Source organism: Mirounga leonina, unplaced genomic scaffold, assembly GCF_011800145.1.
Source record: "Mirounga leonina isolate KUSES-001 unplaced genomic scaffold, KU_Mleo_1.0 Mir_82, whole genome shotgun sequence".
NCBI classification, from domain to species: Eukaryota; Metazoa; Chordata; class Mammalia; order Carnivora; family Phocidae; genus Mirounga; species Mirounga leonina.
Window position 1 is genome coordinate 24,245,022 of NW_023270825.1, and position 26,580 is coordinate 24,271,601.

The 26,580-nt window shown below is 40.2% G+C and overlaps 1 protein-coding gene and 1 pseudogene across 1 annotated transcript in view; both read left to right on the forward strand.

Annotated features, from left to right (window-relative positions):
• Positions 1 to 26,580, forward strand: part of SPTLC2 (serine palmitoyltransferase long chain base subunit 2) — a 106,789-nt gene that overhangs the window by 49,614 nt on the left and 30,595 nt on the right. The window lies entirely within an intron of this gene.
• Positions 1 to 26,580, forward strand: LOC118002455 (annotated as a pseudogene).

The window sequence follows — 26,580 nt, forward strand, 5'->3', positions numbered from 1 at the left end:
ATGAGGAGTCGGGTATACTACTGGGCAGAACTGTCAGGTGTGTGAGGCCTTGGTTGCTACGGTCATTTTTCAGTGTGTTTGATACACATCTGCCATGAGAACTAGCCTGGCTTGCTTCCTATTGAATTTTCTTGTTTATAGATGGTGATGCTTTATTTAATCTTACTGTTCTACCTATTTTCATAAGTCTTCCGTGGTAAGCCGCAGGGTCTTTCCTAAATTGTATGAATTTTGCAGGGTCTTAAGGTCTTAGGGTCTAAGTTGCAGGGTCTTTCCTGAATTTTGTATGAAGATGTAACTCACTGTGTAGCGATGTTTCATTCCCATTGTATTTAAAAGCTGCTCTTTGCATGTATTAATGTCCTTGATTTAATGCCTTTTTAAAGAGTTTCTAATTTAACAATAGGTAATAGTAGTCATCCTGAATTTGTTTATTCTGTCTTTGGTGGAATTTGTAGTCCAAACTAGATGCTCTGACATAAACACACTGAAATGAACAATAAATAAAATGTGGTACTTGCTTTTTTATTTTACTTTTATTCTGCATCACTAGAGGGCAGTGTTGATTGCAGAAAAGTTAGAACAATTGGGATTTTTGTTTTGTTTTGTTTTTTTACTTCTAAAAGTATTTCCATTGTATGAGACATACATTAATTTTACTTGCTTTTTAAATGCTTCTAAAATGAGTTTTATTCTTGTAAAAGATTTTACACTATCAGCCTTGAGCTCTCCACTCTTCATTTATATAAATTTTATGGTGAGATTGTTTTGATTTGTATTGGAAAACAAGAAGAAAGTAATCTGATTTTGATGGATGCAAACCTGTTTTCTTAAATCAGAATTTTTCCTTAATTTTTTTCTCATCTGTGGTATATTCTTATTTCTAGCGAGAGATTTTTGGAAATAGATTTTCAAAGTGTTGATCATTTTCAGTTTCATGAATTGATTCCTTGGGAAAGAAAATATTTCATTCATGTTGTGAACACAGCATGGAGCCTTGGGAGTAACCTCTTAACAGTAGCTACATTATCTTCTGTTCTTCCTCATGGTGTTAGTAGAAGTAGTGTGTTTTGATCTGAGATATATGTTTATATAGCTAGCAATTATCTAGTTACTTCACATAGGTGCATCAACCTTATTGATTCAGGGTACAGAAAGGTGACTAAATTGAATGGCTAACAGCTATCAGAGTTAATTTTGGATAATTTCTTTGCCCTGTCCTAGAACGTGGATCTGTGTGATATGTGACCTCTGCATATATGACTTATCTGTACTAAGTAATGAAACCTAGGCTCTGCTGGTGGTGAGAAAATGAAATGTGGTAATTAGTTACAGGCTTTGGGTTAGCACTCATTTTCCAGTTTATTTATTGCCTCTCTGACCGCCCCCCCCCCCCCCCCAGCTTAGTGGTGTGAAACAACAGCCATCTTATTATGCTCACAGATTCTGCAGGTCAGAAATTCGGTCAGGGCACAGCAGGGATGGCTTGTCTTTGCTCCATAATATCCAGGGCTTGAGCTTGGAAGACCCAAGCCTCCGGGAGGACTTAGATGGCTAGGGGCTGGGATCATCTGGAAGCTTCTTCCCTCCCATGTCACTTGGGCTGAAGTGACTTGAACACTGGGCTCAACTGAGGCTGTTGACCAGAGCACCTTCACATGTCTTTCCTATGAGTCATGGGCTCCTCATAGCATGGTGACTGGGAATCCAGAGGGGATGCTTCAGAGCAAGTGTTCCCAAATAACCTGCTGAAACCCCATGACCTTTGCTGATTTGTTGTTAACAAGCAGGTCACTAAGGCCAGTCCAGATTGCAGAGCATGGGAAATCAGGTTCCACATCAAATGGAAAGTGGGTCCAAGAATTTGTGGCCATTTTTACGATTTGCCACCACCAGCTTTTATATATTTTTAAAATTGCTCTCTAAAACTTTTAATTAGTATAGGCAAACTTTTGGCTACACTGCTTCTCTGCCAAAATAGAGGACAATAAAAATGTAACCAAAAGTAGAGAGAAGTACTGTCTTTCTTAAATCTAGCTACCTGATCTTAATTAAATTTGACCTGATTTCTTTTAGATTTGAGTGTGTAAGGTAATGCTTATTTTTATGGCATCATTAAATGCATCTTTTTATTGTCCTTGTAGTAGAAAGAAAGTGTGAATCAAGTAGCAGCCCTTTGTGCCTTAAGGTGACCTTTAAAAAGAGGTATCTGTGGGGCGCCTGGGTGGCTCAGTCGTTAAGCGTCTGCCTTTGGCTCAGGTCATGATCCCAGGGTCCTGGGATCGAGCCCCGCATCGGGCTCCCTGCTCCGCGGGAAGCCTGCTTCTCCCTCTCCCGCTCCCCCTGCTTGTGTTCCCTCTCTCGCTGTGTCTCTCTCTGTCAAATAAATAAATAAAAATCTTTTAAAAAAAAGAGGTATCTGCAATTAATTTACCTGAGTGTGAGTTTATAGTAGAAGCGGTCTGCCCTGAGTGAAACTTAATATTTTATGTTCAAGACCTTGAATTTCATTCCTTCCACAAACATTGAGTATCTCACTCTGTGTTAGACTCTGAATCAGAATCCACAGGAAATGGGCATACAAGCAGATGATTTGAGAGGAGTATATACTTGTGGAGTATTGGAGATACAGAGGATAGTGGCTTGTTCTATTAGTCCCAGAGAGTACTGTAACATAGGAAAATTGTTTTATTAATCACTTTACCAAGTATTTGCCCTCTGTGTGCTAGGTGCTATTGCTAGACACTTGTGATTCATCAAGAATGAAACACCCCAAAGTTTTTGCCTAATGGGGTTTCTAGTGTAGGAAGTAAATTATACAGTGTGCTAGAAAATGATAAGTACCCTGGCAAAAAGGGAAGTAGGGAAGATGGGTGACCAGGGGTTCTGGGGACCCAGTTTGCAATTTCAAATAAGACAGTCATTGAGAAGGTAAGACTTTTAGCAAGAATTTGAAGAAGGTGAGGACTTGGCCCTGAAAATCCAGGGATAAAAAGACCTGGAGATGGAGACCACTATGGCCTGAGCATCGTAGTACAGATAGAGGGATTGTGAACGATTGAGTGGGGAAAGGTAGAGGTTCAAAGGATGGCAGTTCTTTTTTTTTTTTTTTAAAGATTTTATTTATTTATTTGCGAGAGAGAGAATGAGAGACAGAGAGCATGAGAGGGAGGAGGGTCAGAGGGAGAAGCAGACTCCCTGCCAAGCAGAGAGCCCGATGCGGGACTCGATCCCGGGACTCCAGGATCATGACCTGAGCCGAAAGCAGTCGCTTAACCAACTGAGCCACCCAGGCGCCCAGGATGGCAGTTCTGATGGGAGGCAGACTTGTGAAGGGTGTTAGGGTGCCACAGAAAGACACACACTGGTTCTCCTGCCCTAAAATCAAATTCAGAGTCTTGTTTGGTATTGAATTCAGATTCCTTTGAATCCGTGGGCTGCTTAATGCTGGCAGGCTTCTGGCGTGCATCAGACAGGTTAAGAATGTTATTGGTCCTTCATATTTTATGAAAAGGTACAGAAAATAATGTACCCATGATCCCATATTTTAATGATAATATCTCACCCCATTTATCTCACTTTTTAAAAAGAAAAAGGTAGCTAAAACTCCCTTTAGGGTCCCTTCTTGATTCTGTTTCTCTCACCCCTTCCCCAGAGATAATCACTATTCTGAAATTGTCTCTTTCTGTACTTCTGTGCATTTACTATGACCGTATCCATATAGTGTCAGTACCCCCACTGTTTGAAGGCTTACTCTTTGCCGTGACGACTTGCAGAAATGCTTATGACATTTAACTGAATCAAAACCCACTATAATAAATTGTCATGAGCACACCAGTAAAGATGTTTTCAGTTGGGCATGAGTCTGGGGAAGAGGCTGTGGAGTGTATTTCAGTGGTACTTCTGCTCTTTTCCTGATAGGACCTGGTCTCCTGTTCACTTTGAGTTGTTAAATGTGTTGTACAATATTTCTGTCATCTTCCCCACATTACTAATGAAAATGTCCTGTGACATGCAGAAAAACCTATGAAGAAAGTAGGTGAGCAAAGGAGGAGCACAGATTTCCCTGCATTTGCAGAACATGTGGGAATGCTAAAGCTCATTGAGACAAGGGAATGCCTACCTGGGAATATAATGGACTCCATATTGTGCCTCATCACTGAGTCTTACACTGAGTCAGTTATCTCAGGGTTAAAATAGGTCATTGGTATTTTAGATGCTTTCTATTTTTTTTTTTTTTAAGATTTTATTTATTTGACAGATTCAGCGAGAGAGGGAACACAAGCAGGGTGAGTGGGAGAGAGAGAAGCAGGCTTCCCGCCAAGCAGGGAGCCCGATGCGGGGCTCGATCCCAGGACCCTGGGATCATGACCTGAGCTAAGGCAGACGCTTAACGACTGAGCCACCCAGGTGCCCCGATGCTTTCTATTTTATAGAAATTCTTGGTAGGTTGTTATGTAGATATTTAAGAGTATTTCATAGCTTGGGAAAAAAATTGTTTGGAATTTTGGATGAGCCAGGAACATGTGATTTTTCCTGTTTTTGAATGATGTAATACAGACTCTGCTCCCTGAAAATTCACACTGTAACACACTTTTAGGAACAGACTGGATTCTAGTAACAAGCACTGTCTATGTTGTTTTGTGTGTGTGGTTTTTTTCCCCAAAAGATTTTGCTTATTTGAGAGAGAAAGAGTGAGCGTGCACGCCAGAGCATGAGCAGGGGAAGGAGCAGAGGGAGAGGGAGAAGCAGATTCCGTGCTGAGCAGGGAGCCCCCCACAGGACCCTGAGATCATGACCTGGGCCAGAGTCAGACACTTAACTGACTGAGCCACCCAGATGCTCCTGTTGTTTTGTGTTTTTAAATGTTTTTTGTTTGTTTGTTTTTTAAGATTTTATTTATTGGTTTGAGAGACAGAGCACAAGAAGGAGAAGAGGCAGAGGGAGAGGGAGAAGCAGGCTCCCCGCTGAGCAGGGAGCCCAATATGGAGCTTAATCCCGAGACCTAGAGATTGTGACCCGAGCTGAAGACAAACACTTAACCATCTGAGCCACCTAGGCACCCCTGTGTTTTAAATGTTACATAAATTGGTCATATTGGGGAAGTTTTTCCACAACTTATTTTATTTGCTTAATATTATTTGTATGCATTATCCCTGTTGAGTGTAGGAGGTTCTTACTCATTCATTTTCGGTGTTATGTAATATTCCACCGAGTATTACCACAGCTTCTGTGTTCATTACTCTATTGGTGGACATTTAGATTGTTAGCTCTTTTTAACTGTTGTTACATAGTAAGTACCACAGTGACAATCCTTACATGGGTCTCATTTGCTGAGATAACTTTGCCCCTTTCCGGTGGCTGAGATTCTTCATCTTAACAGTGATAGAAGTTGCCAGATTCTTTCAAGAGTCCTTAGCAGTTTAGTCTCCCATTCTAGTATGAAAGTTATAGTTTATCCATTTCCATCCCTTTTTAGATATTGTCGGTCCCTTTAATTTCTGCAAACATGATCTTTGTGAAATACAATCTCATTGTAGTTTGTTTGTTTAAGATTTTATTTATTTATTTGACAGAGAGAGATATAGTGAGAGAGGGAACACAAGCAGGGGGAGTGGGAGAGGGAGAAGCAGGCTTCCCGCGGAGCAGGGAGCCCGTTACGGGGCTCGATCCCAGGACCCTGGGATCATGACCTGAGCTGAAGGCAGATGCTTAACACCTGAGCCACCCAGGCGCCCCTGTTCTTCAGTTTCTATATTTTGAAGAAATTTGCCTGGAAGGAGTCAGGTTTACATCTGAGCTGCAACAATATTTCTGTCTCTCATTGAATTTCCATAGTGCTGTGGATTGGAAATGGGGGGAGCTGAAAGGCTGTGTCTTTTGTGCTAATACCCTTTTTCTCCCAAAAGCCCTATTTCACAACTTTATAATATCACAAATTTATAATCTTGTCTCACAGAGCCAGTGTTTAATGTTTGAACACAATGTTTTGTTTAAAGTGTGTACGCAAGTCAATCAGTAGACTTAACTGCTACATGTTACAGTTTGTGTCCAGTCCTAAAATACCGAACATATAATGAAATCTCTAAGCCTTACCTTTTCATTATAATTTTGACTGTTTCAAGTATTTTGTTACTTGATTTTGATCCTTTTCTTCATAACTGATTGTGTAGCTACAGCACAATTCCAACGAGCATATAAAGTTTATTATTGCCTTATTCAGTATGTCTAATAATTTTTGGTTTTGTCTTGAAGTTTGAGTCCCATGTTAAATTTTTTCTTTAAAATTTATTTACTTATTTTTGGAAAAGAGAGAGCACACGTGGGGGGTGGCGGGGAGTGAGGGGAAGGAGAGAGAATCCAAGCAGACTCCATGCTGAGCACTGAGCCCAACTCGGGGCTCTATCTCAGGAGCCTGAGATCATGACCTCAGATGAAATCGAGAGTTGGATGCTAAAAAAAAAAAAGAGTTGGACAGTTAACCGACTGCGCCACCCGGGCACCCCTGATCCTGTGTTATCTTATTAGTATCCACACTTTATTTTGTACCTTTAGCAAACATGTTTGGTAATACAAAGATGAAATGGAATAAAGTATTAGAATAATACTGTTCTAGAAAGAGGGAGACTTTCCCAAAAATGAACTTTCAGTTTAATAGGCAGTATTATTGGGCAGTAACTCCGAAAGCTTGTTGGCCAGGTGACACAGATCATCAACCAGTAGCTTAGGGATATCACAGTATAATGTGTGAAAGCCTCACTAACCCTTTATGTGGTTTTTGCATGTCGGTGTCAGCTCTCCTGTTAGGACCCTTGTCTTGCTCCTCCTCTGCATCTTAAATAGTGCCTGTATCAGGAACTTAGAGTCAGTAGTTTGTTTGACTTGATTATTCACAAAATTGTTATCTATCTTCCCAAAGTGGATTATAAACTCCATGAAAACATGGAGATTTGGCCGTCGTGTTCACTTTATTGCTTCTGTTTAAAACCATGTTTGGCACATAGTAGGCATGCAGTAAATGCTTGGTAGGTGGTTAAATGAGTAATACTTTGGTGCCTTGAAGAGAGGCATTGAAAGAGTTAATGACCTATGATTTAGTCCCTTATTATATTCTTTGTGTTCTTAAATGCTGAGGACTTAAGAAATTTATACACCTAAGAGGGTAAGATCCCTCATTCACTTATACCGGATCATTCTTGAATGGAAGCCTCATGTATACTGATCAATGTTCTTAGAATAATAGGACCTGGGAAAAAAAAATATGTTAGATTTAAGATTAATAATTTAGTTTAAAAAATATAAATGTATCTTTGATGCTGTTACTGATTTTCTCTTAGTGGGATAAATCTTCATACTTTGATGATACAGGTGGTTTGGCCTTTGCTCTCCCTAGCCAGGTCCTCTTGTAACCAGCAGCAACCAGTAAGCTCACTTTCCAAGCCCGGGAAGCATTTGTTCCATTCTAACTGGCAGGTGTATCTCATCAGTAAAAAAGAAATGGAGCCTAAGAATCATTGGAGGAACATTATAAATCAGATTAGGATAGAGAAGCTAAACTTAGTTTCTTATAAATAGGATTTATAGGTAACTATAAAACAGATTAGTCTTGAATTAAAATATAAATATTTGCTGATCATTAAGTACTCCAGTTGGATTTTAAGGTTGTCCACTAATATCTATTCTATTCTAAGCAAAGATATGACCTGTGTCAGAGTGTAGGATTTATGGCACTGGATGTTTTTACAGGGGCTCCTGTTCTCTCTCCAGTTCTGGACTTAGTATGATTTTTCTCTTTTTTCCCTTCCAAGCCAGAATTAGTGGATCTGAAATAGTTGTTTTGTAATGATAATACGATGAGCTATGAAATGGGTGAACAACTCATCCTCATTTAAGATGAAATCAAAACTAAAATGTGACTTGAATTGTTAGGGGTTAAAAAAAGAGAAATCAGGGGCGCCTGCGTGGCTCAGTCATTAGGCATCTGCCTTCGGCTCAGGTCATGATCCCAGGGTCCTGGGATCGAGGCCCCACATGGGGCTCCCTGCTCCGCGGGAAGCCTGCTTCTCCCTCTCCCACTCCCCCTGCTTGTGTTCCTTCTCTCCCTGTGTCTCTCTCTGTCAAATAAATAAATAAATAAAATCTTCAAAAAAAAAAAAAAGGAGAAATCACTTAGCTTTGACACTTGGAAGATTTTCTTTTGTTTAATACAAGTGGGGTAAAATAATCATAGTATTATTGCTTTCAGTTAGTTTCTAGTTCGTAGGGTCAGTTACAGGTAAAGCATGGAAACTTGAGCAGTGATTATAAACCAGATATAAAGAACAAAAACCTTGACAATGTAAACAGTAGCAGACAGGAGGTGTAGAAAGGGGATGAAGGAAGGTGAGGGACATGGAAGTGTATCAGTTTCTGTTATGTGCTTGGTGAAGAGTTAATAGATACTATCTTGTTTATAAATCAGCACGTTTTTACGTTAAGGAATCGTCTTTAGGTTTATGAAGGTGACTGGCTACTAGAATTAAAAATGGCAATATGACAAAACTTGGTGGTGATTAGTCAAAGAAACATGGAAAGTAGCAGGAGCACAGCTGTCTCACCACACTACCACGTAGGGCTTCTGGAAGGAGAAGCACAGGGCTAAGTGGATTCAGCACTGTAGTGCTCGCTGTCAAAAATGCGGGAAGGAGAACCTGGCGCTGCTTCCTGGGGTGGGAGTGGAGGTGGCTGGCCAAGGCGGGGAGGGGGGGCTTCTGTGCTTTGTATTTAATATTCTGTACTGCTAGAATTTTATTTTACCGTATGAATGTGTTACTTTTATGAGTTAGACTTTTTGTTATCAGATTCCACACTACATGAATAACTTCTTTGGAAATAAATCTTGCTTAAAATATGATTGAGGGGCGCCTGGGTGGCTCAGTTGGTTAAGCGACTGCCTTCGGCTCAGGTCATGATCCTGGAGTCCCTGGATCGAGTCCCGCATCGGGCTCCCTGCTCAGCAGGGAGTCTGCTTCTCCCTCTCATGCTCTCTGTCTCTCATTCTCTCTGTCTCAAATAAATAAATAAAATCTTTAAAAAAAAAAATATGATTGAAAGTAAGGCTTAAACATACACACAAATATTACATGATTGATTGTTAAGCAATGTTCTCATTTTTTTGGTGAGAAGATGGGTTGCTCTGCGGTGATCAGAATGTAGAGCCTTCAGGAAAGCTACAGCATGCAAGGGAAGTTGAGATCCATCCCCTACCCTACTTTGTAAGCACTCCTTTTTCGTCCTCACACCTTTCCTGCATTCTCCCTCCAGTCGTTATCCTTTTCCCAAAGAAGAGAGGGACATGCCACTAGGTTGGTGAGTAGACATTGGAAGGCATCTTACCTCAGAAGCGAAGTGAGCGACTGGTGGGTGGGAGGTGTGCTGCCAGCCTGCTTGGTGGACATAGGAGTGAGGACAGGCTGGTGAGTAGAAAACTGACACCAAGGAAATTCTGACAAATTCCATTAGACATTTGAAATTCTAGCTTTTACTTCGTAAACACACACACACACACACACACATCCATCCAGTAATGGAAACTTAGCTGTAAGATCTATTTATGAGTCAAGGCAAAACATGTCTGATTAAAGAAACTAAAATTGTGCTTTTCCATTTTCCAGAGCTGTGCTTGGCTGTATTTTATTTCTGGCCAGAGATGTAATTAAGAACATGCACAGCACCCAGCTTAGTGTCTGACATCCAGTAGCCTTTTGATAAATTTGCTGAATGAATGAATGAATGAATGAATGGATGCACACATGATCCATAACTATTAGAAAATGGTTGCTTGAGTAGATGAATGTTGCTTGAGTAGATGAATGTTAAACCAAATGGCCAAATCATGGAACAAAATAAATAGGTACATTTTACTAGGTAAATTTAAAAATGATGACAAGTGGGGCGCCTGGGTGGCTCAGTTGGTTAAGCGTCTGCCTTTGGCTCAGGTCTTGATCCCAGGGTCCTGGGATGGAAGAGCCCTGTGTCCTCAGGCTCCCTGCTCAGCAGGGAGTCTGCTTCTCCCTCCATCTGACCCTCCTTCCTGCTCCAGTGCACACGGGCTCTCTCTCTCAAATAAATACATAAAATCTTTTTTAAAAATGACAGGTAATTTTCCAGAAAACTGCACTTTTTGTACTTCTTAATTTTGAAAGAACTGGGCCTATTTCGGCGGCTACTGGTGTAGGAGAAAAAAGGAATACCTTGGGCAGATTGAGGTTTAATTAAAATTAGTTTTGGCTCATTTGAATTAATTCCTATAATAAACTTGTTAATGAGGTGTTAAGTGATCATCTTGAGAATCCCAGGGACTGTCAAAAATTGATTTAGGAGAACTGAGAAACTTTAAAAAAAAAAAAAAAAGCATTCCAGGAGTCCCATGCTAAGGAGGCAGAACTGTTAAAGAAAACAATCTTGGGTGGGGAGCGGGCATAGGGAGAATTTCCTGCTTCTCTGCAGGAGGCTGATGGCTTTTACATCCCCTTGTTGTTTGGTGGACTGGCTGAGCCTGAACATCCCCCTCCAAGTCCTGTGCTTTCTGAGCCCCGGACTTTTTTGGTTCCACTTTCTTCTTTATTATTATTTATCTGCTTTTACCTAATTTGTTTATTTCACTATTAGAAATTCATGTAAATAAAAATCAAGTTCTCATAAACACACTTTTCTTCTTACTTACAGATACTTAGCAATGTATCTGACCCTGAGAGTCAGACTAGATTACCTCCTTTCTTTATAACTGACTGCCTAGGATGCCGTTAAAAAAAATATTGGATTCCACATTTATAAAACATTTATCAAGCATCTACTCTGTATCCTGTGGTGGGTTTGCAGTTGAGCAGTGCAGGGTTGAACAATACATGATCTCTGCCTTTGAAAAAATATCCAGTCTAGTGGTAAGGATAGGATTCCAGAGAATGGCTGATCTCAGAGACACAGGCAAATTCTTCCTTTGTTCAGCTTCCCTTTTTCTCCGGTTCCTCCTTCTGTCTCCTCTCCAAAAAGCTCCTTCCTTACCACCACCACCCCGCGCCCCCCACCAAAATCTTAAACTTCCTTAAAACCAGTTAATTATTTGACTCAGATCTTATTAGTCTTACGTTCCTTATCAATCTTTCTAAGCAGATTTTTTCTATAGAAGCTTATCACTCTAGTAAATTACCAGCTATCAAAGGAAAAGAAGGATTTTCCTTTTGTAAGTTAGCTTCATTATTATCTAGCCCAAAGGGCTTTTAAACCAATGGCTTAAGCTTTCTAAAGTCAGCAAGCAATACGACCACTTTATTGGTGGAGAAATTTGCGCCCACAAATGGTACCTGTTTTCTCAGTATCTTGTCTCTGAATAGAAAGAACGTGGCTTTCTTGAACTCCAGCCTCTTCTAAAGTTGCAGTACGGGTATTTAACATTTTATTAAAACAGACCTTTTAACCTCTTTCTAATTTTCTGATTTCTGGTCTGCTAATTTTCCAAAACATAGCTAAATATAGTTCTGAGTAATCAGCCATACAAATGAAAGCCCTTTGGGGGCATTTACCTGTTTCCTCTCTGTGGATCAGTAACCCTCTTAGCCTCCCTCTCTGCTTCAGAAATTTGTTCAGAATACTCAAGAGCTTTCTGTTGCTTGGGTATGTTTCTTTTTCCACTTCCAGTTTCTTTCTTTCTTCCAAATCCAAATGCTAATAAAAGTTTCTCACCACAAGAGTGGTCTCTCCTTTTGTGTCTTGTTTCAGAGTTTGTTTGAAGCTAGCTATTAAGTAAGATGCCCACAGGCAGCAGCCCTGGGAGCTAATCTTTGAACAAATGTAGACTTGTTCATTTAGTAGAATATTGTTCTTTTTTTTTTTTTTTTTTTAAAGATTTTATTTTATTTATTTGACAGAGAGAGAGAGAGACAGCTAGAGAGGGAACACAAGCAGGGGGAGTGGGAGAGGGAGAAGCAGGCTCCCGGCCGAGCAGGGAGCCCGATGCGGGGCTCGATCCCAGGACCCTGGGATCATGACCTGAGCCGAAGGCAGACGCTTAACGACTGAGCCACCCAGGCTCCCCGAATATTGTTCTTAATACAAAACATAAATAAGGAGTTTGAGGTTGTTCCCCTAGGACAGGAAAGGAGCCCTGACTAGATGTCCCTCATTTTGGAGATTTAGTAAGATGATTTAAGGAAACTAATTCTTAATTAAAGTACTGTGAGTCAAGGAAACTAATTCTTAATTAAAGTACTGTGAGTCAGAGTTGTTTGTTTTTTAAGATTGAAGTGGGTGAGTTACCTTAGTTTTATTTCATAATCAAATTTATTTTAAAGATTTTTCCCCCACAATTGGATTTATTCAGTTACTGTTTAGCTGAGACTTATGACCATTATTACTTCAACCTATTCTTCTTATGACTTGTAATTTGTGAACCTTATAATCCAGGCTCTGTTTTGTTTGAAGAAGAATAACTTTCTAAACCTTAACATGGTTAGAAGTGTTTTTTTCCCCAGAATTATTTCGGAGGACCTTGTCTAGGAGACTTGACCCTAGTTTTTCATCAACTTTGCGATTTACTGCTACAGAATACTTAATATGTATAAACAAGTGAGAAGATAGATGGACTCTGTTCTCAATTAAGAACCAGATACCCTTCTGAAGAGCTTTCTGAAGAGGAATTGATTAAAAAAAAAAAAAAAAGTCACGGTTTTTCTAATTATCTAAATATTTTACTCTGCCTGCCATCTGCTTTGGTGGTGGAGCAAGGTTCAGAAAGACCTCATTCAGGTGTACTCTTGTGAGCCTCTGTTCTCACACTTTGTCCATGGGCCGTGTTGCATCAGAGGAACTGTTCGTGTGGTGGTCCCTAACCTTGCTTTCACAGAGGAAAGCTTCAAAATTAGTCGTATTGCTGATATCAGGGCCCCTTGCAGACCGTTTGAGTTTCTGGGGGGTGAGGCCCCTGCAGGGTGTTACTTAAAAGCACCCCAGATCTTAATGTGTAGCCAGGGTTGAGCACCACTGTTGTAGAGCTTGTTAGAAATGAGGATTCTGGTCCACTCTACCAGACCACCAAGTCTTGGTGGACCAGGTCCTAGAATGTGCATTTTGAAGAAAACCTCAGTTTAAAATGCAAACTAATTTTTAAGGGACTTAAGGGCTATTTGTTTGTTTCTTTGTTTGGGCTTGTTTACACCAAAGAGAACCAAGAGCTGCTCTACTGAGAGGTAGTAACTTGGGAAGGAAAGGAAATTGGAAAGCCAGACATATGGTCTCTTTCTTTTGAAAGAAAAATAAGGGACATGTTGGCTTGTGGAACAGGAGCTTGGTGGTAAAGCTGGGTTGCCAGTTTTCATCATTTTTGGAAATCTGGATCCCTTTATGCTTTTAGCTTCTAGAGAGCTGATGATCCTTGCTGAATGAATCAGAGGCATGGGTGGAGAACTCAGAAACCAACTAAGAGGGGAGAAAGAGAACTAAGAATTCAGAGACCATGGTTGGCTCTTTAAGTCTGGTTGCATTTATTTTTGTTTCACTTTTTTTTTAATGGCCTATTAATTCAGAATCAAATTTTTTAGTGCATAATCTACAGATGACCTTGCCCACTATAAACTTCAAAAAGTTCAATACTGATTAGTTTGTGAAACTTACTATGTCCTTGTCTTCCACCTCTGCAACTCCTAGGTTAATTCCAAGCCTTGCCTTTAGCAGCAATTGCCTTATTTGCTGATCCTCCTCCCTCATCTGAAGGTGGTGGGTGCTTGAGCGAGGTACACAGATTTCCTCATCCCTGGAGTTTGGACTAAAAGTAGCTTGTTATGTGTTCCAGCCCCAAAGGACAGTAGGATGATCTTTGGACAAATGAAGACTTTCTGTCCTGATAGTGAGCTGGCACCCTCTAAAACTCAGTTCCTTGGGGTGCCTGGGTGGCTCAGTGGGTTAAGCATCTGCTTAGGTCATGATCCCAGAGTCCTGGGAGTCTGCTTTTCTCTCCCTCTGCCCCTCCCCCCCGATCATGCTCGCTCTCTCTCGCTTTCAAATAAAACTCAGTTCCTTAATTTTTCAAAGGCACTTCGCCTCCTTTCTTCCTTTTGTTTAGGGCTCTCTGTTCCTGGCTGTGCGTTAGCAACCATTCTTTGAAACTCTTGAACATCTTTAAGCCTTGGCCCCTGCTGCTTGGTGCACATCCTGTGGCAGTCCTCAGGAAATCCTAGTTTTTGGCATTGAAACTAATTAAAGGATTAAGCTGTCACTCTGGAGAGGGTGATAAACGGTGCTTGAGAGAGTCACTTAGCAAAAGCTGCTCTGGTTGCAGATGAGAGAAATAGCAGTAGTAATACGGGAGAGTAGAGTCAGATCCTTGGCCGAATTCTTGTAGGGAGACAAAACACCAAAGTCAGCTTTGGAACAGTGTCCCTAGGGGAGGGAGAGGCAGGCTGTCTGCTTTGATGTTCATCAGCTTGACAATTACCTGAACTGAGCACTTTATTTGTTGCCAGTCTGGCAAAATAGGGCTGCTTCTAGGAGATGGTGAACGTAGCTCCTTCTCATTTCGCTTGTGTTAAACAGTTATTGAACTCTTGCTTTCTAGAAGTCCCTTATAAATATCCCTTTTACAAGACTGTTCACTGGAGCCCGAAAGTAGCTTGTAAAGAGTGGGTCGGAGGTACATTTATTTTCCTATTCCTTGGGTCTCTTAAGGACCTTAAAACCAAGATTTTCTAGTGCAATTTGGTTGGTACTTAAGGGGAACATGTTATTCAAGTCAGTCTGCCCTGCCTTCTAGCTAATACTTCTTTTGTTTTAGGTTAACATTTCTGGATAAGATACTTTATCCTTCTTTCTCTGAAATCATGTGAAAAACCTGAACTCATAAATTCAAATTCCAGCACAGTGTGGGGTGTTGGAATAGCTTTGCTAATGTTTTTTTCTTTACATCCCATGCTCTCCTCTCTCTCCCACCCTTCCTTCCTTCTCTAGTCTTATTTAGTACTTGAAGGTATTTTTGGGTATAGGGATCTTAATTTCAATCTACAGGTTGAAATTCTGCAGCTGTTCATGTAGAAGTTAAAGAACAAAGGAAGACCTTTAATGGCGGCTGATTTGTGTCTTTAGGCATTCTTTTGTCCCTCTCTGTCCTTTCCAGTAAGCTATGAGATCCTACTCTTCCCAGTACATCCTGATTGGGTACTTGTGACAAATGTACAATTTATTGCTCTAGAAAGTGCTGTGATGAGTGGAAAGTGTTGTCTGCCGCCTTCTCCACCCACTTTAGACCTGTCCATAGAAGGTGACCATTGATAATTAAGAAACATGAGTGAAGGAGAGACTGCTGCTTCTTTAGGAAAGAAACTTGGATGACTTAGTTAAGAATTCATCCCTGTTCTGCCATCCTCTACACTAAGGTATCATCTAAATGTGAAAAAATAAAAATAATATGGAGTGGAAGTTCCTTTATGGTTTAATCTTGTTAATTATCAATATATTTCTGTTGGCATGGAAATCAACTTTGGTACTTATGTACTCATAAGATTCATAAGATAAGCAAAAGTTACCAAATTTTTCTTTTCTCCATTTTGGTTTTCTTTTCTCCATTAATGGATCTTTACCTTTACTGCACTTACTCAGTTTTTAATTCTTTAACATACCCTGTTCTTGGAGGAATGTACAGAGAGTATGGCTACAAGATTTTCGGTCTAAGATACTTGCTGCTATATGTGACTTGAGTAATGTGTACCATTCAGTGATTCCTGAACAACACCCCATCAATGGCAGGGTGGGGTCTTCCGTGGAGACCTAGAGTGCTATTTTTTGCCATTGATGAAGAGTAAAGGAAGTACCTAGCAGCTTCTGTGTTTGGTATGGGGAGGGCGTTCTTATCTCTTTTTTATAACCAAAACTGTCTAAATGAAGTACAGTAATTGTATGGGTTAGTACTCTTTCTAATTCTGTGCTTATTCTTCAAACATTAATGGTGGGGATGGTGACCGTTTGGGGAGAGAAGTAGAAAGAAGATAGTTAAAGATGACTGGTTTTAACAGCAGTTAGAGATTATTTTTAATGTCTAAGTAAAAGTGTGGCCATTGTTCAAGAAAATGTTCCATTAAGTATCATCTGAGTCCCATTGGGCTTGGGATAACTTGGTCAGAAGAATAGATGGCTATTTCTTGGACAGGATCCTAAGCTTTCTGAGGCATCAGAGTTGCAATCATCATCATAAAGCATTTGCTGGACTTTTCCTATTTGGTGTTTTTATAGAGAGGAAAAAGGAGAGTGGAAAACAGATATTATAGGAAATTGGCTCACATAGTTATGGAGGCTCACAAGTCTCAAGATCCAGGGGTGCCTGGGTGGCTCAGTCGTTAAGCGTCTGCCTTCGGCTCAGGTCATGATCTCAGGGTCCTGGGATCGAGCCCCGCATCGGGCTCCCTGCTCTGCGGGAAGCCTGCTTCTCCCTCTCCCACTCCCCTTGCTTGTGTTCCCTCCTTCGCTGTGTCTCTCTCTGTCAAATAAATAAATAAAATCTTTAAAAAAAAAAAAAAGTTTTAAGATCTGCATTTGGCAAGCTGGAGACCCAAAAGAGCTGATATAATTCTAGTCCAAATGCCATTAGTCTCGCGACCCAGGAAGAGCTGATGGTTCAGTTCAAGTCTGAAGGCAGAAAAAAACCTGATGTGCCAGCATGACAGGCAGGAGGAATTCCTCCCTGTTTGGGAGGGTCCATTTGTTCTTTTGAGACCTTCAAACGATTGGATGAAGCCCACCCACATTAGGGAAGACAATCCTTTTTTTTTTTTTAAGATTTATTTATTTATTTTAGAGAGAGCGGGGGAGGGGGGCAGAGGGAGAGGGAGAGAGGGTCTTAAGCAGACACTCCACTGAGCGCAGAGCCCGGCACAGGGCTCAGATCTCACAACCCTAGATCATAACCTGAGTCGAAACCCCAAGAGTCAGACACTGAACTAACTGCGCCACCCAGGTCTCCCCAGAGCACAATCTTTACTCAATTTTACTCAGTCCACCAATTCAAATGTTAATCTCATCCCAAATGTCCTCACAAAGCACACCCAAATTATGTTTGACCAAATATCTGGTCACTGTGGCTCAGGCAAGTTGACACATAAAACTAGCCATCACTGCATTCTCAGTGGATTAGCCCACTTTTTTGAATATTAAAAATTGCCTGCAAAGTTTTCCAGGTTCAGTAGACGTAAATAAGTGAATAAACTCTGTTCTAGGCCTGTCAGTTTTTTCCCCCCTCCATATTGTGCTTGGCAGTGAAGACTCAGCTTTGGGTTCTAAACTCTGGTTTTCTTCAAATGTAAACAGTTTTTATAATATTAAGTTAGTTAACTTTATATTTTAGTTTCTATTTGTTAGTTGATTTTTAGTTAGTCCCGTTAATGATGTTTATACCCTGGGCAATTTGCTAGAAAGTAGATTATCAATAACATGAATGAATATATGAAGTTCAGGGATCGATCTTAAGGCTCCAAAATGCAGGATTTTTAATACCAATTTAAATGTATTCGTCTATTCATTCTTTATTTTGTTTATAAAACTAATACATGCTTATTTTCAAAACCCAGATATTATACATATGTCACAGAAAGTATAGTCCATATGATCGTATGTCCTTGGATAACCCATGTCAGTTGTTTGGCATATAGTCTACAGATTTATTACTGTTATTCCTTTTTAGCAATAGCATATAAATAACACCACTTGATTAGAAGAGTTCGGCAGTTATGGGAGGGAAGAAAATGAGAATACTTACTGCCTTTTTAGCAGTTACTGGAGACAGTTTTGTTCTAGGGTTGTTAGACTGTACTCCATAATTTTGGCAGAACAAAAAACAGATGAGTCCTGCTAGGATACCTCCTCTACCCTCTCTGTTTAATAGTGCTTAAGAATAACAGAAGAGGAGGGGCGCCTGGGTGGCTCAGTCGTTGAGCATTTGCCTTCGGCTCAGGTCATGATCCCAGGGTCCTGGGATCGAGCCCCGCATCAGGCTCCCTGCTTAGCAGGGAGTCTGCTTCTCCCTCTCCAACTCCCCCTGCTTGTGTTCCCTCTCTCGCTGTGTCTCTCTCTGTCAAATAAATAAATAAAATCTTAAAAAAAAAGAATAACAGAAGAGGGGTGCCTGGGTGGCTCAGTCGTTAAGCATCTGCCTTCGGCTCAGGTCATGATCCCAGGGTCCTGGGATCGAGTCCCACATCGGGCTCCCTGCTCCGCGGGAAGCCTACTTCTCCCTCTCGCACTCCCCCTGCTTGTGTTCCTGCTCTTGCTATCTCTCTCTCTGTCAAATAAATAAATAAAACCTTTAAAAAAAAAAAAAGAATAACAAAAGAGAAGGAAATCACATTGTGAGAGGACTGTCAGCTTGTGAATTCTCTGTAAATGGGGGCACTAACAATGCCTAAACAATTGATCATATCCAAGTTGGCTTGAATGTCAGAATCTTGTCATTATGGTAAGTGAAGCATTCCATATTGTTCCAGCATTTCATGTGCATACCTTCATCTGGTAGCACCCCATATAAGGCTAATGTATTACAATGTTAATTCTCTCTGAAGTATTAAAAAAATGAAACAAAATAAAATAAGCCATTTTTTTAATGTTTTATTTATTCATGAGAGTCAGAGAGAGAGGGAGGCAGAGGCCCCCCAGGCGCCCCTAAAATAAGCCATTCTGTTACTGTTCCTTGTTAATTCCTCCCCATAGTTCAAGATTTGGTGAGGGTTGAGTCTCGCCAGTTGCCCTCCTCAACTTTAGACCAGTAAGAATTACTCTGTGCCCCGGCAGAACACAGATAACTGTTGGGCAAGAGGCTCTTTCTCTATCTTAACTTGAGCATTGGTGGTGTCTTCTTTTTCTGTTGTGTGTTTTGTGTTCTGTCAAACAGTTTGGGCCTATGTGTAATGGCCAGCAAATGTGTGCAAGTGATAGAGCTATCACACAAGTAAGGAGTGAATTATGCCAGGTGCTCAAATGCACATTTCATGACTTCTGGAGGTTTCTTCGAGGCAGTGGTTGAGAACTCAGCTAGTAATGATCAGCAAGAAATAGGAGTAGTTAGTGAAGGCCTTTGATGCTGTGTAAAGCATCACAGATGTCACTGCAGCCTGGGACTATTGACCAGTAATTGTGAGGATAGTAGAAGAAACAGTGAATTGCCAGAAACCTGCCATAATTACAGGAGATTCAAGAGGAGAAGCCTGAAAGTCTGAAAGTGCATCTCCATAGGATTATGCTGGAACACATTTGCTTACAGATCCCTCATCCCTCCTGGAAGGGGTTATGTTATGTCCAGATCACACAGTCTCTATACCTAGAATTTTTGCACTTCTAAGCTCAAAACAGTAATTGAAATGAAAAGAGGCCATGATAAGGCATTGCTTGGGAAAAGTTACTTTTGATAGCTGAATGTGCTGCTTTGGGTTGAGCTTGTTTGTTCTTCTGTATGTTTAAAGTGATTGCAAACAGACCTTCTTAATTTTTGTTTATTCTTAGATTTTGCATGTTTCATATATTTTTGGTTTTACAAACAGATTATGGCACTATGGCACATATGTCATCCTAATCCACCTCTGCAACTAAACGTGTATATCATTTCCCCTAAATATGTGTTAGTCTTTTCCCCTCTTGGTGGACCTGCCGTATGTAGACTTATGCCAAAATTAAATGTTAGCAATAAGGTAAGTCTGCTTTTAAGATACTAAAATATATTTCAGGGGTGTCTGGGCGGCTTATTCAGTTAAGCGTCTGCCTTTGGCTCAGGTCATGATCTCAGGGTCCTGGGATCGAGCTCCACGTTGGGCTCCCTGCTCAGTAGGGGGGTCTGCTTCTCCCTCTGCCCCTCTCCACTCCTCATGGCTCACGCTCTCTCTCCCTCTCTCCCTCTCAAATAAATAAATAAAAATCTTTAAAAATTAACAAATAAAATATATATTTCAAATTCAAATGGAGACTTTCTTGGTTATGTGAGCACCACTCTTGTTGTACCTCACTCTTCCCCCATCTGCATAGTTAATTGAGAATATGTCGTTAAATTTATTTTATTAGCAGATAAGAGCTGTGTCTGTTACATTTTTATCTTTTTTAGTCTTTTTAAGGCATATTATTCCTTTAATTGATATCTGATCTTTAACACATCCAGAGAGAACTTCTTCTACCTCCTCTATCTGGTTTTGGCTTTTTTTTTTTTTTTTTAAGTTTAAGACACAATAAGGTTTCATTACTCAGCAATCACTTTTTAACTACTTATCGTGTGTCAGCCATGAAAAATGACATAGAATCTTCAAAAACTGGGCGCCTGGGTGGCTCAGGTGGTTAAGCGACTGCCTTCGGCTCAGGTCATGATCCTGGAGTCCCGGGATCGAGTCCCACATCGGGCTCCCTGCTCAGCGGGGGGTCTGCTTCTCCCTCTGACCGTCTTCCCTCTCGTGCTCTCTGTCTCTCATTCTCTCTGTCTCAAATAAATAAATTAAAAAAAAAAAATTCAAAAACTTAAGGCAAAACATTCAGTTTTTTGAATTCTCAAAATAAACAACATTTTCCTAGTATTTCTTAATACCTCCTAACCCCTTCTGTGTTTTATTAATTTTTATTCTGTCCTTTTTGGCATCTGATTAGGTTTTAGAGTTAGAAGAGTCAGTTGGCTTGCTTTTTCTCTTTTTGCTCAAGATCTTTAGTATATCCTTAGAAGACAAAGTATATATACTCATCTATTCCTGGCTTTTTTCTGATTTGAAGAAAGAAGAATAAGACCTTAAAATAATGTTACAGGTAAAATAATAAAAATAATAAATTCTTACATATATAAACATAAAATAATTGAAATAATGAGTTTTTAAACACTATGTACAAGGCATTTTATTAAGCACTTTGCCTTTATTACTTCACTTAATCCTTAAAACAACCTTACAAAGTAGATGAAATCATTGTCATTATGAATTCCATTTTGCAGATGAGGAAACTGTGCTCAGAGAGGTTAAGTGACCTAGCCACAACGTTACAGCTAGTGGAGGATGGAGCTAGAACATAAACCCAGACAGTCTGACTTCAGAAGTGTCCATGCCACCAAAGAACCAAGCTACAGCTCAGGAGTGAAATTTAGGAAGACAGTAGAGTTATTTCCTGTCTTTCTCAGACCTGCTTTTACTGCTTTGCTGTCTCACTTCAAAATAGCTGTCTGATGGTTTCAGATTTTGAAATGCCAGCACAAGCAACTCTGTATGCCTGTTCCGTATTAGGGGAGAGAATCTGTTTAGCCCAGGTAGAGACCAGGTTCCATCCCTGTTATGGTGAGGAGTGGTTTTCAGAAAATAAGGGCATCTGCTTGCCATCTTGAATATTCCAGTTGCATAGGAAGTTAGCCTCATCTGGATGGCAATTAATGGGTGATGTGATGGCAGAGATTTGGGAACACTGGCTAAAACTAGCTTTGGAAAGTCGATAGTATGGTAGAGCATGTAATACATGAGGCGTATTTATAAATTGTAAACCTTTATCTGTTATGTGTTTAAATGTTGGTAATATCAGCTGTGGCCTGTGTTATGTGTTAAGAGTATGAAAAGGGATTAAAAAGTGGAGAACTAGAAACAGTGAGGGAAAGCAAGAGGATCCTTTATTTCATCTTTGAAAGCTAAGCTGCAGGGTCAGATCATGTAATGTTGTGGAAGATATAAATGGCATAATTTTAAGGGAAAAATACACAAATGGAAGGAAGTAATAATAGTGAACATGTTACTGTGTTTACTATATACTGAGCACAGCTCTAAGTTTGTAAATAAATTCTCAGAACAAGTATTAGACATAATTCTCCTACTTTTATAAAATGAGGCAGCAGAGAGGTTAAGTTGCTTCCCCAAGGTCACAGAATTACTAAGTGTTAGAGCCAGAATTTGAACCTGGACATCCAGTTTCAGATGTCAGAATGCTTTTTGTATATGAGATATTTCATTATTATTTGCCTTAGTGTAATTGGATATAGTTAATTCTGCTGTGAATCCAAATTAGTTTGAGCACATAAAAGGGTTTCCATTTTCTCAGACCAACTTGAATGTTTGTATGTTTTGGGGGGAGGTGCTGGAGAGAAAACTGTATTTGCCCTCAGAGTTTGCAGTTTGTTTTGAAGACAGGAGACCACACATGAAAGGTGTAAGAACAGAAACAGAAACTTATAAAAAGAGCAAATTAATGATGTACAGAGCAGAGGCATGTCTTAAAAGGTCCCAGGAATTTTTCCATAACCTAATTTTTTTTTTTTTTTTTTTTTACTTCTGTCCTTCATCTTTCATAGAGCTCGTGGTTCCTTTGGAGTTTTTCAAGCTTAGAAATACGTAAAACATTGGTAGAAAATAACAAAAACAAAATGGAAATGAAAAAGCAAATTGCTCGTATTTACTGATTTGTATGATTTTCATCTAAACTGCAGAAAAATTGTCCAGGAATTTTTACACAGTAGAGCTGTGTATTTTACCATCAAGCTAATGGTGGAGAAAGACTCAGGGTTAGAAGAGGTGTGGACTTTTTTCAGAAGTTACCCCTTAAGTCTTTTGTTTATGTAGAAAAAAGTGACTTTGGGATAAATTATATTACATTCTTCAAAAACAAAAAAAAGTATTGCTTACACCTGACATATAGGCTGGAAGATTCGGTTGAAATGGGAATGACTGACTGCTGATGTGTACTGTTTTTTTTGAGGGGCAATAAAAATATTCTAAAATTAATGTTTATGATGGTTGCATAATTCTACAAATATACTAAAAACATTGAATTACATGTTTAAATGGGTGAACTGTATAGAATGTGAATTATATCTCATTAAAAAAAACTTGACCTCTAGTGAGTGAACACTGTGGTAAAATATATGTAACATAAAATTTAACATTTTAACTAATTTGGGGTCTACACTTCACTGGCATCAAGTATATTTTACAGCGTTGTGCAACCATTACCACTGTCCATTTCCAGAATCTTCTCATCATTCCAAACAGTAATTAACTTTTAATATGCCAATCCAAGTTTAGAAGCAGTAGTCTTGACCTACTTGATTTTAAACCTTTAGACTTTTTTTTTTTTTTTTAAGATTTTATTTATTTATTTGACAGAGAGAGACACAGCGAAAGAGGGAACACAAGCAGAGGGAGTGGGAGAGGGAGAAGCAGGCTCCCTGTTGCGGGGCTCGGTCCCAGGACCCTGGGATCATGACCTGAGGTGAAGGCAGATGCTTAAAGACTGAGGCACTCAGGCACCCCTAAACCTTTAGACTTTAAAAATACTTGGTCCTCCCAAATCGAGTTTTGTTTCTCTAAAGTTTTTAGCCTTTTCCATTTGTTTCCCCTCAAACATGCTTTTCCTTTTGTGTTCCCTCAGATAATGGCATCACTGTTTATGAAGTTGTCCAAACAAGAAATCACTATTATATTTTCTTTGCTTCTCCATTCCATATATTTAATCACCAGAGCCTTTAGATTGTGCCTCCTTAATATCTTTGAACATACTCTGTATCCCCACTGTTACTGACTTGACTTAGACTTCTATTTTCACATGGATTTAATAGTCATAGAGGGATCGGTCAAGAAAAAATGAATTGGAAGAATTAAGATAGATAAACAATGCTGAAAATTAGAGCCCTCCATGCAGAGAGTTCCAGTGCAGTGTGATGATTCTTGGATGCCTTTCCTGAGTACTCTAGTCCACATAGGTCTCCTTCCTATCCAAGATTCATTCATTCATTAAACATTTATTCTGTATCTTCTATGCTCTTTAATGATTTGTAACATTTCTGTCTACCTTCAAAATATATCCCCTATCTACTTTTCATACCTATTGCTGTCACCTTAGTCTGAGCCACTGTCCCCTCCCATGCCCTCTCTACTTCTGTCCTCACCTCTGTTTAAATGCAGCACTCTGGGTGATCCTGTGGAAACATAGGAGATCTTATCAGTCTTCTGTTTAAGAATTCTCCCGGGGACTCTCCTGCTTCTCAAAGTCAAAGTCAGAGTCAGATCCTTTCTTACAGTGAAGACTATGAATTCCTTGTGATCTGGCCCCCTATGGACGTTCTGTTCCAACAATGCTGGTTCACTCTGCCCTAGGAAATGCCACGTGTGCTTTTGCTGCTGCTGCTGCTTTTTTTTTTTTTTTTTTTAAGATTTTATTCATTTAGGGGCGCCTGGGTGGCTCAGTCATTAAGCGTCTGCCTTCGGCTCAGGTCATGATCCCAGGGTCCTGGGATCGAGCCCCGCATCGGGCTCCCTGCTCTGCGGGAAGCCTGTTTCTCCCTCTCCCTCTTCCCCTGCTTGTGATCCTGCTCTCACTGTGTCTCTCTCTGTCAAATAAATAAATAAAATCTTTAAAAAAAAAAAAAAGATTTTATTCATTTATTTAAGAGAGAGAGAGTACAAGAGCGGGGAGGGTCAGAAGGAGAAGCAGCCTCCCGAGCCGAAGGCAGCTGCCCGACGGAGCCACCCAGGCATCCCGTGCTTTTGCTTCTGGGCCTTGGCACTTTGTGGAGATAGTGTTTGGCTCATCCAGGTTATTTCTCACACATCACTTGAGTGGGCTATTTACCTTTTTTGTTGTCCATCTCCCACATCGGAATGTATGCTCCATGCAGGCAGGAGTTTTGTCTCTTTCATTCCATATAGTATATCCAGGGCCTAGATGTCTGACACACACTGGGTGGATACTCAGGATATATTTGTTTAATGGCTGCTTGCCTAGCACATAATCCGTTCTTCCCTTTCTGTGTCATCTTCCTAGTGAGATTTTTGTCTTTGGTGTAAAGACTATGATGCTACTTTTCTATCTCCTGTATTTCTACCAAATATATGCTAAAATAAATGAAATCTTTATTCTTTATTTTTATGTACTAGATTTTTTTTAGCAGTTTTATATCTTAAAGTTAAATAAGCCTTCAAAAAATGTTAGTAGTCCCCAAATTGAACTTCTTTAGGTGTTTACTTTTATTTCTTTAAGAAATCCTGAAGCAGGCTGTCAGGGGGAGTAGGCAGGATGACAAAGGGGCTGATGAACTCAGCGGCAGATTTGCTGTGATCACTGAGACCAGCGGCCCGTGGCAGTTGGTTGGGGAGGTGGGAGGTGGGAGGTGGGCAGAGCCTGAGGTAGCAGCTGGGGCTGTGTGTGGCCCGGGGAGTGTGCCTCATGAAAACAACCCCAGGGTCTTCACTGAACTCATTGAAGAATTTGGTTGCCAAGGAGCCCAAGTAGAAGAAATATGGAGTTTTGAAAAGTTAAAGCCAGTTGATGGGTTAATTTTCCTTTTCAAGTGGCAGCCAGAAGAACCAGCAGGCTCTGTAGTTCAGGACGCCAGACCTGACACGATATTTTTTGCCAAGCGGGTAATTAATAATGATTGTGCTACTCAAGCCATAGTAAGTGTGTTATTGAACTATATATACCCTTCAAGATGTCCATTTAGGAGAGGCCTTATCAGAGTTTAAAGAATTTTCACAGAGCTTTGATGCAGCTATGAAAGGTTTGGCACTCAGCAGTTCAGATGTGATTTGACATGTACACAACAGTTTTGCCAGACAGCAGATGTTTGAATTTGGTGCAAAGACATCAGCAAAAGAAGAAGATGCTTTTCACTGTGTCAGTTATGTTCCTGTAAATGCAAGATTGCATGAATTAGATGGATTAAGAGAAGGACCGATTGGTTTCAGTGCACACCATCAAGATGACTGGATCAGCACAGTGAGGCCAGTCATAGAAAAAAGGGTACAAAAGTACAGTGAAGGTGAAATTCGATTTAACTTAACAGCCATTGTATCTGATAGAAAAATGACATATGAAGAACGATAGCAGAGTTACAAAGACAGCTTGCTGAGGAACCCATGGATACAGATCAGGGTAATAATATGTTAAATGCTATTCAGTCAGAGGTTACCAAAAATCAGATGCTTACTGAAGAAGAAATACAGAAACTAAAAAGATTTGAAAATATCAGAAGGAAGCATAATTATCTGCTTTTCATTATGGAATCATTAAAGACTCTAGTAGAACACCAGCAGTTAATACCACTAGTAGAAAAGGCAAAAGAAAAACAGAATGCAAAGAAAGCACAGGAAACCAAATGAAGAAGATGCTTTGCGATGTGTACACATTTCTGCTTCTGCACTTATTTAATGGAAACCATTAAGTATAAAGAACTTTGAGGGGCACCTGGGTGGCTCAGTCAGTTAAGTGTCTGCCTTCAGCTCATGTCATGATCCTAGGGTCCTGGGATTGAGCCCCACGTCGGGCTCCCTTCTCAGTGGAGAGCCTGCTTCTCTCTCTCCCTCTGCTGCTCCTCCCCCCGATCTCAAATAAAATCTTTAAAAAAAATAAATAAAAGAACTTTGAGCAACATCCTAATTGGCTCTGCATGTTTGGCAATAGTACCAGTCTGTCTTGTCTTTAATGCATGGACTCTTTCCTTACCTGCATCATGTGTATGTAGTGCATATTAAATAAAAGTGATGTTACGAAAGTTTGTCCAGGGTGCCAGTGGGTTAAGTGTCTGCCTTTGGCCCCTCTTCGGGCTCCCTGCCCAGCAGGGAGTCTGCTTCTCCC